This window comes from Eumetopias jubatus, unplaced genomic scaffold (assembly GCF_037043125.1).
Source record: "Eumetopias jubatus isolate StellerSeaLion01/CBP00866 unplaced genomic scaffold, mEumJub1_p1.0 scaffold_4, whole genome shotgun sequence".
NCBI classification, from domain to species: Eukaryota; Metazoa; Chordata; class Mammalia; order Carnivora; family Otariidae; genus Eumetopias; species Eumetopias jubatus.
This window is the reverse complement of record NW_028274810.1, coordinates 72,113,462-72,127,269: the sequence shown is the minus strand read 5'-3', so window position 1 is coordinate 72,127,269 and position 13,808 is coordinate 72,113,462. Positions and strand designations below refer to the sequence as shown.

Genomic DNA, 13,808 nt, shown 5'->3' with positions numbered 1-13,808 from the left:
GTGGGTTGAGGCACATTCTTGGCTGGTGGGGTGAGTGGCAGGCAAGGGAATGGTGTCTTCAGGGGAAGACTCTAGAGAATGTTCTGTTCGTGGGGGACACAAAGGGGCTAGAGAATACAGTTTTCTTGCATTTATCCATGTATTTAACAAATACTTACTAAGCACCTATTATGTAGGTGAGAGCTAGTGAAGATTAAGCTTTTGGCCATGACTTCCATAAGTCTTAAAAGGAGAGGGAGAGAAACCATGCATTAACCAACTCTAATTCTGTGCGAGGGATAAATACTACAGAAGAATAGGCCGTAAGCATTTTAGGGGCTCAGAAAGTGTTGAAGGGTTGCATTTATGACAATGGGGATGTGTCTTGAGCTGGGCCTTGAAAGACTTACGGGGATATGGAGGACAAAGGACTCCTTGCAGGAGCTCAACGAGGGGAAACTGAGGGATGAGTGCCAGAAATTTTGAGTGTCTTCTGGTCAGAGGAGATACTAATGTGAGAGTAAACGTGGAAGAAAAGTTAGGCCCAGACCCTGGAGGGTCTTTGATGTCACACTCAGCTTTGAGTCTATAGGTAGATGGTAAAAATTTTCCAGTGTGTTTTATACCTATAAGCGCAAGAGCTCAGACTTTATCCTGAGAACAGTGGGGAGTCATGGAAGGGCTTTAAGCAAAGGAATAAAGATCAGATTTGCATTTTAGAAAGATCAATGCAGAGAATGGATTGGGGATTGGGAGAAGGAGGGAGACTAGTTAAGAAGTTGTTTCAGTAATGGGGAAAGGTTATGGTGGCCTAAAGAATGGAGAAGTAGCAGGAATGAAGAGTAGGGGATGTATTCCTTAGATACTTGTGAGCTAAAAAGAACTGGACTTAGTGCCTGGTGGGGCAAGTAGGAGAAATGAAGAATGACTTCTAAATTCCTGGCTTGAGCAAACAGAAAGAAGAGGTAGCAGGGTTTTTAGGAGAGAGTAAGTTCTGGCTCTGATGAGTTTGAGATGCCAGTGGGACATCCACGTGGAAGTGTCCAGGAGGTTGGAATATGCCTGACTGGAGCTTGCAAGATAAGCCTAAACTGGAAATAAAAATGCGGTGGTCTGTAGTGCCTTATATACATCAGCCACACCAGTGGATAGATTTGTTGGGCTTCCCAGAGAGTATAAATAGGAGTAAGAAGAGAAGAAGGGCCTAGGACAGAGCCCTGAGAAGCTCCCAAGTCTGAGGGTCTGCAAAGGAGGATGAACCTGCAAAGTTAATTGAGATGAAGTGTCCAGAATGGTAAGATAGTCAGTGGTAGAATGTGGTGTTTCAGAAGTCATGGCACGAAAGTGTTGAAGGCTGATGACTAATCAAGTAGAATAAGGTCTGAAAAAAATCCAGTGGATTTAGAAACAAGGAAGTTGTTGGTGACCTTTGCAAATACGGTTTCGGTGGAGCAATGGGAACAGAGGTCAAATTACAGTGAGTTGAGAAGCAGGTGGTAGGTGAGGAAGTGAAGACTGTACAATACACTTTCGAGACGTTTGGCTCTTTCCGAGAAAAAAGAAGGCAATAGCTGGAAGGAGACAAAGGTTTTTATTCAGATGAGAGAAGTGCTGTTGGCATGGCCCCAGCAAAAGGAAAAAAGATAAAAATGACAGAGAAAAGGAAATAACAGAGAGTAGCACCCCTGGAAAAGGAATAAGGTCAGGGATCCAAAGCACTGGTGGAGAAATTCACCTAGAAAAGTGGAGGGACACTCGCATTGTGACAACAAGGAAGCATGTAAGATCTGTATATTAGTAGGTTTGGTGGCAGGAAGTTGAGGAAATTCTTGTTTGGTGGTTTCTGTTTTCTCTGTGAAATGCATGATGTCAGCCAGGGAGAATGGGATTGGAGATGGTGTGCAAGGTCTGAGAAGAGCAGAGAAGGATTGAACTAGCGTCAGTGAGTGAAGAATGGAAGCAGGATGACTGAGGCAGTGTACAGATTTCTGGGCAGTTATGAGGTTGGTGACCATTCACTGTAGCAGCAGCGATCTGCCTGGTTGTGTGGGAGCTATTTTTCCCCCAGCAGTATTCAGGCATCTAGTGGTGGGTGCAGAGAGCTTAGATGAATCTATCCAGGTTTGAGTTTCATCAGGCGGATGAAATGGAAGGACAGAGGACAAGGAAGTGGGTGATCCTGGCAAAAGGTTGAGATGATGGAGCTTAGAACCTAAACTGCCTAAGAGGGTGTAAAAGTGTTATGGACTGGGGGTCCCAGTGAAGTTAGAGAACATAGATCTTGGAAAGAGTTGAATGAGAGAGGTGTGATCAGAAAGTGGAATAATGAAGCGTGAGTAGTTCCAGGTGATGACAAGGTCCAGGGTGTAGCCATGGGAATGGGTGGCTGGAGTGAAATACAGAAGACAGTCAAGATGTTGACATGGCCAGCCCCGCCCCCCCAGATGATGACAGGACTTGAGGAGGGAAAAGGATGCTTGTGAGCTAGATACCAAAGTCCTGGATGAATTAAGTACATTGTTCTGGAGTCTGTAGGCAAGGATATGAATATGAGGAAGGGTAATAGTCAATACAGCAGAGTGGCATGACCCTCAAAGTAGTAAGAGTTTTTACAGGAAAGAGGTGGAATAAGGAACTGTGTTGGGCTTTGGTGAGCAGACACTAGCCCCCCCCCCGCCCCCCGCCAATCCTGAGATCTTTGGAGTATAAGAGTATAAGCAGCCTCCACCAGGGAGGGCTCTGCAGAAGTAGCACCTGGGGTAGAGCCAGCTTCAGGGGCAGGCTGAGGGGAGGCTGAGCAGCTGCGGAGAAGCTAAGGGTGGAGGAGAATGCTGATTGGGAACAAAGGCCTTTGAGGGCAGAGTAAGAAGGGGTAGGAAATCAGGTCAGGGGAGGTGAAGCACAGAGCAGTGCAGGGGTGAGGAGACATGTGTAGAAAGATGATGGTTGACTAGACAGTTAATGTTTTGTGGGGGAGAGCGTGAGGGCAGGTCTGTGGAGCGGAGTTGGGGGCAGAACTGATCTGAGAGGAAAAATGGGGTCTGGTAGAGAGTGAGGGTAGGTCTGGGGAGAGGATGAAGGCAGAGGGCTTTGTAGGAGGAAGGTGGGAGGGGAGAAAGGTGGTCTCTGGGGAGAGGATGGAGGGAAAGGCAACTGTGAGGAAAAGATGGGGCACCTAGAGTCTGTAGGGAAGTGACGGGTGGTTGGAAGGATCTGTGAAGAAGGTATGAGGGGGGGAGCAGAAAGGAAGGGAATCTATGAGAAGGAAGTGACCAATTGTAGCACATATGCCCTGAGGTAGAAGTAAAGGCCAGGACAGTCTCTGGCTGGGCCTGAGGTCAGAAGGAGAATGTTTCTTTCTCTGTCTCTCTTCTCCTTCCCTCTCTCTTTCCAAATGGGGAGCTGAGAGTGAGGAGCTGAGAGGATGGAGCCCAAAGAGAAGGCCTCTGTCCCATTCTGCAGGTGGAGCCTGCAGGAATAGGGGACAATGACGCCTTGTCTCCGAGGCCATCTGGGGACAGGGAGCCAGACTGGCAGCCCGTGCCCTGGAGGCTTCTTGCTTTGAGAAGTGTATCTTTGATTTAGGGGGAGAAATTTTATTTAGAAACAAGACCAAGTGACCTTTTGGTTTTTAATACCTCTTCCCACTTGTCACTAAGGACTTTTGACTTTAGTACAATAGCTGGGGTTTTTGAGGTTTTGTGATTTTAGTTTCTGTGCATGAGGAAGAACCATTTGTCTGCTATAGAAATGATTTATGGATGAGTCCAGATTTATTCATCACCTCTAAAAATGGAGAGGAAATTAAAAACAAAGAGTCTACTCTGGGCGGAAGACAAAGTAGGTTTGTCGTCCTTGCAGAAGACTTTGCCAAGGTGAAAAGGCCACAAACAAACCAATTTGGACCACGGTTCCTAATCTGGATTTTAATTTCATATGCTTTGATTTTTCAGACCATTTTCTCTCCAAGGTAAAATAATGACCATTTTAATTGGCTGCCACTTACAGAGAGATTCCAATAAGCATGATGGCATACATATATTTTTCTCTGGCATTCCACGTGTGCTCCAGTTCTTATGATCAAGCTGGTGAGGCTGACTTTTACTGCATGCTGCATGCCATGATCAGTTGACTATAAATTAAATCCTCTTTTCCAAAAGCCATTTTCCATTAGTGCTAATTTGTTTGTTTCTCATTTCCACTGATCATTAGAGTCTCTGGTTGTGAGCACCAAATTGGAAATAATTTCCTTGACATTTCAAAAAAATCTCTCCCCTTCTTGAATGCCATTTGGCTGCAGCTAAAGAACATTATGGTTTGCAGAGGAACAGTTCACTCCAATTACAATTTAACTGACCGTTCATGGCACCGAATCCCTGTCCTTAGTGTCCAGAGATGACACCATCGCTGACATTGCTATTTCCTGTCATAGCTGTAAAATGCCTCATAGACTTTGCACTGGCCTTGGATGGAGATTCTGCCACTCTGCACATGGCAGCTTTGGGAAGTTGGTAGTTTTATGGACCTACATATCATGGACATTCAGATATAACCATCCAAACAGGAGCTGGCTGATTCCTTCATCCATTCACCCAGGAAGCATTTATTAAACACCTATTCGGTGCCAGGCATTATGCCAGACCCTGGGGACGCAAAGATAGGGAAGACCAACCCTTGCCCTTGAGGGACTCACACTCCAGTGGGATGGAGGGTTATGTTTTACGCAGAGTAGGGGAAGAGGTGGCATAGGTGGGACCACAGAACCGACAGCCCCTCGTTGTCTCAGGGAATTAGCCAAAGGGCAAAAAGGAAGCTGGCCATTCTTGATGGCAGAGCAACACTGAGATGCAGAGGACCCTGGAAGGGCCCTGGGAAGTTGAGAAGTGAGATGCGGTTAGCCTGGGGCCAAGTTTGAAGGGCCTTGCATGCCACACGGTGTTTAGACTATCCCGTAGGCCAGTGGGAGAAATGTGATGGTGAAGAAGGGAAGAAGGATAGAAGCTTGAGGGAAAGGCAGTCAAGGAAGGCGTTATTGATGTATTGATTTTGGTTGATGAAGATTGAGCAGGTGTTTAAGGGGGGTCAGAAAGATGGAAAGATTGACGATGGAGGGGCAGACTCTCGCGTATGTGGAAGGGTAGAGAAGGGAGGTGCACCTGATGGGCCCTATTTTCTCTGTGCGGTAGGAAGCCCGTCAGCTGGGCATCCTTGAATCCTCCCCACTTTCATCCTCCACTGCCAGTCCCCAGGTCTTGCTGCTTCTCCCTTCTCCAGAAACGTGTGGCATTTCTGCTTCTCTCCAGCCCTACTGTCACCAGCAGCTTTTGCCAAGATTAGGGGAGCAGCCTCCTAACTGGTGCCCCACTTCCAGTCTTGCCCCCTTATGATCATCTTTCTACACTGCAGTCAAGAGGAGTCAAGAGGATGTTTCTAGAACAAACTCTCTTCTTGTCACCCTTGACTTAAAACCCTTCGGTACCTTCCCATGGCCCTGGGGATCACATGCAGACCCAGAAGCACAGCACACACAGCACACACATTCTTTGGCCTCTGCCTGTTGTCACAGTTTTATCCTCAGACTGTGCTCCAGCCATTCTGAACAATCTCAGCCATGAAAACAGGAGCTAAGCTTTATGTGAGGTTGTCTGTTGACTCTGTGAGGTATCATCACCTCTTCTCAGGTAAGAGAACTGAAGCCTAGAGAGGTTAAGTACTTTGCGTAAGGTCACCCCGCCGGGAGGTGGAAGATCATGGAGCTGTGGTGTCTGGGTTCCTGACCACGGCCCTGCACTGCCTCCCGCTTGCAATTCTTTAAATATGCCTTACAATCTCTCATCTGTCAGCCTTTGCATACTTTATTTCCTCTACCTGAAAGACGATTTCATCACCTCTTCACCTGGCTGGCTATAGATCACCGTTCAGCCTGGGTGGCATCTCTTCTGGAATGCCTTCCGGAACAGCCACTACCCCATTACCCCAGCCCCGGCTGGGTTAGATGTCCCTTGCTCACATTCCCAAAGTGTCCTGTGCTTACCCCCATCATAGCACTTAGCACACTGCTGAAACTGAAGTTGCTTATCTAGAGGGCTCCATGCCACCCCCAAACTGTGTCTTTTTCACCCTAGAGGCCTAGCATAATGATGGGACATACTTGTCTGCCGCTATTTGTTGAATTTCATTTAATGGAATTGCTGACAGTGAGACTGGAGGTCAGGCAGGGAGACTCCTAATCGTGTGTGAGGTTACTGAGGCCTTCCTGCAATGCGACAGGCACTGGACGCCCATGATGGGGTGGAGGGAGGCAACGCCGGAGACGCAGGCCGGCCCAGAGAAGAGGTCATGGTGCAGAGGCCTCAGGGAAGCAAGCATTCTGAGCCGGAGGAATGGTCAGTCGTGTTAGTTGTCACAACAAAAGGACAAGAGAGCAAAAGACTGAACTGTCCTCACTGAACTGCGCAATGAGGTTAGAGACGCTGGGTAAAGTGATGGGAATGGAGTGTGGGGGATGGGTGGCAGGGGAGGGAAAAGCCAAATCGCAGTGGGTTGAGAAAAGAATGGTCAGTGAGAGAACAGAAGGTTTTTAAGAAGCTTTGCTATGGGGCGCCTGGGTGGTTCAGTTGGCTAAGCGACTGCCTTCGGCTCAGGTCATGATCCCGGAGTCCTGGGATCGAGTCCCACATTGGGCTCCCGGCTCAGCGGGGAGCCTGCTTCTCCCTCTGACCTTCTCCCCTCTCATGCTGTTTCTCTCTCTCTCCCTCTCTCAAATAAATAAATAAAATCTTAAAAAAAAAAAAAGAAGAAGAAGAAGCTTTGCTATGAAGTGAGAAAACCAGAGAGGTGACTGGAGGGGGACCTGGGGTTGAGGTAAATGGGTTTTGTTTTCATTTTTTGCTTGTTTTTGTTTTAGGCTAAGCAAGAATTAAGTACGTTAACAAGGAAAATGCCTAAAGAGAGCAGTTGAGGATACAGAGGAGGGAGCTTTGGATGGAGTGAGGGCCCTCAGGAGGCAGGATGGACAGATAGGGAGCCCTGGGAAGGGGGAAGGAAGACAGGAGGACAGGTGTGAGTACAGATCACATGGGAAGAATGAAGAGGACTGTGAGGACATTCTTGCCTCATGGCTTTTTGTTAAACCCAAGAGTAGATGGAAGGGTAAGGAGCTGGGGATTGCAGACATCACAGGCGAGTCACAGCGTTTAGCATGTAGCTCGTGAGTGTGAATGCTGGGTTGGTTGGCAGTGCAGGTTCAAGATCACTGGAGTCTTGATTTTGTGCCTCTCCTACCCGCTCCAACACATCCTGGGATTTACCCCATCAGAGCACTTTTCACTTTTCATTAAAATCACCAGGTTGCCGTTTTCCCCACCCACCACTCTCTAAGCACCTTGAGGGCAAAGACTATGTTTGTCATGTTAACCAGTCCCACTCAAACAGTGCTTGGCTAGGAGTCAGCACCCAGGACATCTGTTTAATTAATTACTGTGTGAAGTTAAGGAAATTAAAGTGTTCATTATGAACACACTGCGTCGGATATGAGTCTAAATGACACTCGCTGAGCGCCCGTGATGTGCCAGGGACGATGCTGGCCACCCCCACTGGGAAGATGGAATATGTTGATGTTGACGCTGCCCAGCCGTGCTTGGGTGAACAGGAAGACAGTTGCCCAAGTGAGTGTGAGCCTGAGGGAGTGGCCCGTAAATGAGCACCAAAGCAGGCAGAGGGGGAAGGACAGGAGGCTTGAGCTAGAGGAAAAGAAATGATTTGCTATGGGGAATTTAGAAACCGGTTTGTGAAACCTGGGGAAGGTGGCAGCCTCCTCTAATTCCCATTGGAAGCAGTGACAAGGGGTGTGGGGGAGGGGAGGGGGAGGAGGGGGCGGGGAGGGAGGTCAGATTTCAGTTGTGGCAGAATTTAAACAGGAAGTTCTCTGGGCTGAGATGTTTGAAACTCTATCTTGAGGGTAATAAGGAACAATTGAAGAGTTTGAAGCAGGGAAATCTGTCAAATTTGCATTTTTTAAAGCTTTTTTTTAAATATTTTATTTATTTATTCATGAGAGACAGAGGGAGAGAGAGAGAGAAGCAGAGGGAGAAGCAGGCTCCCAAGGAGCAGGGACCCCGATGCGGGACTCGATCCCAGGACCCTGGGATCGTGACCTGAGCCGAAGGCAGACGCTTAACCATCTGAGCCACCCAGGCACCCAAATTTGCATGTTTTTTTAAAGATTTATTTATTTGAGAACACACACATAGGCACGCACAAACATGGGGGGAGGGGCAGAGGCAGAAGGAGAGAGAGAATCTCCAGCAGACTCGCCACTGAGCACAGAGCCCAACGCAGGGCTTGATCCCAGGATCCTGAGATCATGACCTGAGCCGAAATCAAGAGTGGGACGTTTAACCAACTGAGCCACCCAGGCACCCCTAGGGACTTAGGGTTTGAAGAGAGTGTGAAATGTAAGGATGAAGACTTGCACAAGTCCTTTAGAGAGAGGCATCTGGACCTCAGGAGGAAGGCCCAGGCTGACAACATGGGTTTGGGAGTCCCAAAGCCTACACTGTAATACAAAGTGATGGGAGTGAAGGAGATTACAAAGCATGAGAAGACAACTGAGAACAGAACGGAGCTACAAAGGAGCCTGAGGAGGATCCAGTGAGGGGCAGAACCAGGAGAGAGTGAGGTCAGGAAAGAAATGTTCAGAGAATCATCCACAATCCATCAGAGGCCAAGCAAGATGGACTGAAAGTTAGCCACAGAATTTGACAAGAGGTTATTGGTGACATTTTGGAACACAGGGGAAAGTAGAATCAGTGCTTTGGGTTTATGGTGAGAACCTGGACTCTGGAGTTTTACACAATCTGAGAGTAGTTTCTGTTTCCACCCTTGTTTAGCTGTGAGACCTTCAATAAATAAGCAAACCTCTCTAAACCTTAGTTTTTACATCTGAAAACTGGGGATAATAATAACTACCTCCTCAGGAACTTAAGAAGATTAAAACAAATAATGTCCATAAAATATATTCTATGTGACTAGCTCTTATAAACACTAAAAAATGTTAGTTTCTTCTCCCTGCCATCAGTCCATCTCTCCTCCCTGCACCATGAAAGACACAGAATGTATCTCCTTATATTTGGTTGTCAAGGAGAAGCTCAGATACAGAATTTATCCCAGCAACTCCCTCCTGAAATTGGTACATTTCTCTCCTTTTCCCACTGTTTTCTTCTTCGTTCTTTTTAAAATTGTACTTACTGGTTGTTTGGTTTTGGGTTTTTTTTTTTAGCGGGAGGGTGGTTTGTAATCCTCATCAGGTCCTGTTTTGTGGATGAAAGACCTAAATGTGAGACAGGAATCCATCAAAATCGTAGAGAACACAGGCAGCAACCTCTTTGACCTCGGCAGTAGCAACTTCTGGCTAGACACGTCTCCAAAAGCAAGGGAAACAAAGGCAAAAATGAACTATTGGGACTTCAAGATAAAAAGCTTTTGCACAACAAAGGAAACAGTCAACAAAACCAAAAGACAACCGACAGAATGGGAGAAGATATTTGCAGATGTCTTATCAGATAAAGGGCTAGTATCCAAAATCTATAAAGAACTTACCAAATTCAACACCCAAAGAACAAATAATCCGGTCAAGAAATGGGCAGAAGACATAAACAGACATTTCTCCAAAGAAGACATACAAATGGCCAACAGACACATGAAAAAATGTTCAACATCACTTATCAGGGAAATACAAATCAAAACCACAATGAGATACCACCTCACACCAGTCGATCAGAATGGCTAAAACTAACAAGTCAGGAAACAACAGAGGTTGGTAAGGATGTGGAGAAGGAACACTCTTACGCTCTTGGTGGGAATGCAAGCTGGTACAGCCACTCTGGAAAACAGTATGGAGCTTCCTCAAAAAGTTAAAAATAGAGCTACCTTACAGCCCAGCAATTAAACTACTAGGTATTTACCCCAAAGTTATAAATGTAGTGATCCGAAGGGGCACCTGCACTCCCAATGTTTATAGCAGCAATGTCCACAGTAGCCGAACTATGGAAAGAGCCCAGATGTCCATCGACAGATGAATGGATAAAGAAGATGTGGTATATATATACAATGGAATATTACTCAACCGTCAAAAAAATGAAATCTTGCCATTTGCAACGATGTGGATGGAACTAGAGGGTATTATGCTAAGCGAAGTAAGTCAATCGGAGAAAGACAATTATATGATTTCACTCATGTAGAATTTAAAAAACAAAACAGAGGAGCATAGGGGAAGGGAAGGAAAAATAAAACAAGACAAAATCAGAGAGGGAGACAAACCATAAGAGACTTTTAACTGTAGGAAACAAACAGGGTTGCTGGAGGGGAGAGGGGTTGGGAGATGGGGCAATTGGGTGCGGGCATTAAGGAGAGCACGTGATGTAATGAGCACTGGGTTTTTATATACAACTGATGAATCACTGAACTCTACCTCTGAAACCTAATACAATATACATTAATTAAATTTAAATAAAATAATTTTTTTATTTTTTTTATTATTTTGAAGAAAAGATAAAAATAAATAAGGGGCTGGAGATTCTTGATTAAACATAACTGTAGTCCTTATCTCTCCTACCTCTCCAAACCTCCCTGACATAACACTAAAGAAATATAGAAAGGCGGGACGCCTGGGTGGCTCAGTTAGTTAAGCCTCCAACTCTTGGTTTCTGCTCAGGTCGTGATCTCAGGGTCGTGAGATTAAGCCCCATGTCGGGCTTAAGTTTCTCTCTCCCTCTCTGCCCCTCTTCCCCTCTAAAACATAAATAAAATCTTAGAAAAATAAAGAAATATAGGGGCACCTGGGTATCTCAGTCGGTTACGCATCTGCCTTTGGCTCAGGTCATGATCCCAGGGTTCTGCTTCTCCCTCTCCCCTCTCCCCACTTGTGCTCTCTCTCTCTCAAATAAATCTTTAAAAAAAAAAAAAGAAATATAGAAAGGTATTAAGTCACAAAAGTTCAGGGAAAGAGGCAACAGCAGATGAAAGCTGGACAAATATTTAGGGAGTAGAAGGCAGGTGGGGGAATGTTACCTGGCTTGAAACATCCTAAGAAATTACAAACTTAGTGCCAAAGGGGAGATTACCAACAAGAAGCAAGTCAGTTCACCCAGTTTAACCTCTAAAAAGCTTAGTGCCTTTAGACATGAGGTAAGGGGCTAAACACAGGGGGACTGGCTGAAATCTGTATGCAGAGCACTTTGCCCCCACCCCAGAGCTTCTTTCTCAAAAGCCACATGCCCACTCTAAACTCTCGTGCTGCATAAGGAGAAAGGAAATTGAATTCTGGAGGCCTTCATACTCAGAGACCTCAGGCATAATTTGAAAGGCAGGAATGAGAAATAGGGTGGAAAACTGAGTGGTGGTGGGAAAGCCTACACACTGCCCCAGCCCCTCTCCCACCTCCACTCCCAGATTGCCAGATGCCAGGCATCTAGCACCCCTCACCCTCTCACCACACCCCACCCCCGGAAAGTAGAGAAGTCCAGAAGACCCCCAGGAGGCAGGAAAAGCCCTCCATTGACTGACATTTATGTGTTCTTCAATGAAAAGACTAGTCATTGCCTGATAAATTTCCAAAACCCAAAGGACACAGCACCTCAAAAGACCCACCAAGGGCCTAGAATACTAAGTGAAAAAGACCTACAACAAGACATACCATCCTACCATTTCAGAAAAGTGTTTAAAAGCATCAAGAATGAAAAAACAAGCCACAGTCCACAGCACACAAATCAGAATGACATCAAACTTAACCAGCAACACCGGGGAGGCTCAATCTGAGGGAAGTTTATTCCTAACATGGAATTATATACCCAACCGATATAATACAAGGTCAACACACTCTGAGACTTTCAAGGATACACACAAAAAAGGTAATTTTCATTTTGGGGCACCTGGGTGGCTCAGTTGTTAAGCTTCTTCCTTCGGCTCAGGCCATGATCCCAGGGTGCTGGGATCGAGTCCCACATCGGGCTCCCTGCTTGGCGGGAAGCCTGCTTCTCCCTCTCCCAATCCCCCTAACTTGTGTTCCCTCTCTCGCTGTGTCTGTCTGTGAAATAAATAAATAAAATCTTTAAAAAAAAAAAGGGGGGGCGCCTGGGTGGCTCAGTCGTTAAGCGTCTGCCTTCAGCTCAGGTCATGATCCCGGGGTCCTGGGATCGAGCCCCGCATCGGGCTCCCTGCTCGGCGGGGAGTCTGCTTCTCCCTCTCCCTCTCCCTCTGCTTGTGTTCCCTCTCTCTCTGTGTCTCTCTCTGTCAAATAAATAAAATTTAAAAAAAAAAGTAATTTTCATTTCTTAGGAAACTACTGAGGAATGTGCTTCGACAAAACAAGAGAGCAAACCAGAAAGGAGGAAGAGCTAGGTCCAGGAAATGGGACAGTTAGCAGAGAAAATCCCAAAAGGAAATCCCAGAGAAAATCCCAAAAGGAAATCCCAGGACAACATTTGTGTGCTAGGCTTAGTAAGGAACAAGTCCCAACTGGAGCGGAAAGACCAAGTCTATGGGAAAGACGTTGCCAGGGAAAAGGTGGAACTGATCAGTTAGGGGTTGAACATTTGGAAAAATTGCTATGTGTTTGGAACATTTGGAAGAAAATAGCTCTAGGTACTCAGAAATCTAAACAATTGAAAAAAGAAACAATGATTCACCCAGGTAAAACCCAACTTGTAAGAGAAAAAAATGTAATAGTAGTTTACAGCTTGAGTGAACAGTGTTTGTCTACCTGGTCAATAATGTAAAGACTGACTATTGATTTAACTATAAATTGTGGAAAACTGTATTGTGAAGATAAGGGGAGAAAAAAATGGAAGTGCGCCTGGTACGAGAAGTTAATTACTCAAGTGCCAGAGTAAGAAATAAATACTGCCTAAAACAGATTAAGTAAGGGTAATGTCTGAGTTTGCTGGGGCTGCCAACAAAGCATGACAAGCTCGGAGGGAGTGGGGCTTAAACAACAGAAACTGGTTATCTTGGGGTCTGGAGGTTCTGATCAAGCTGTCTGAGATCAAGGGGTTGCAGGATTGGTTTCTTCTGAGGCCTCTCTCCTTGGCTCCCAGTCTGACTCCAGATCTCATGTTCTTCCCCCTGTACCACAAGATCGGGGGCTCCTCCAGGGCCCCGGCAGTGCCTCATCCCCCCATCTCCCACAGCACCTCACACAGTGCCACATGACGGGCCTGCACTGCATGGTCAGCTGCATCACTGTGACTTCTAATGCTGCCATCTGTGGTTTCCTTTTCCGTGAAGAAAAGAGTAAGATAGGGAAGATCCAAAGAAACCTCAGGGGCCGTAATGGGGAGCGCCCAGCTGGAAGTTTCCCACCCTCCATGTCCTAGCATTGCTGGGCACATCTCTGATGGCACTTTTTTTTAAAAGGTTTTATTTATTTGACAGAGAGAGACACAGCTAGAGATGGAATACAAGCAGGGGAGTGGAGGAGGGAGAAGCAGGCTCCCCGCGGAGCAGGGAGCCCGATGTGGGGCTCGATCCCAGGACCCTGGGATCATGACCTGAGCCGAAGGCAGATGCTTAATGACTGAGCCACCCAGGTGCCCCTCTGATGGCACTTTAAATTTTGATCCTAGAAAGGGTCCACCCACGGCAGCGGCAGGGGGGTGGGGGTTTGAGGGTGGGGACAGCTGGGTGGGCACAGGGTACGTTCCTGCCTTATAAAGCTAACCTTGGTGTTTCAACTCCTCTTCCCTTGGGTCCAGAACAGCCACTCATCCCCATTTTCTTGAGGCCGGTTTGGCTGTTGAAGGTGGCCACGGCCTCTGAAAGTTATTCTCAGA

General features: G+C 46.5%; 1 protein-coding gene across 2 annotated transcripts in view; it reads left to right on the top strand.

The window, feature by feature from the left end:
- The window catches only part of ARMH1 (armadillo like helical domain containing 1), a 49,814-nt gene that overhangs the window by 307 nt on the left and 35,699 nt on the right, over positions 1-13,808 (top strand). The gene's annotated exons all lie outside the window — the stretch shown is intronic.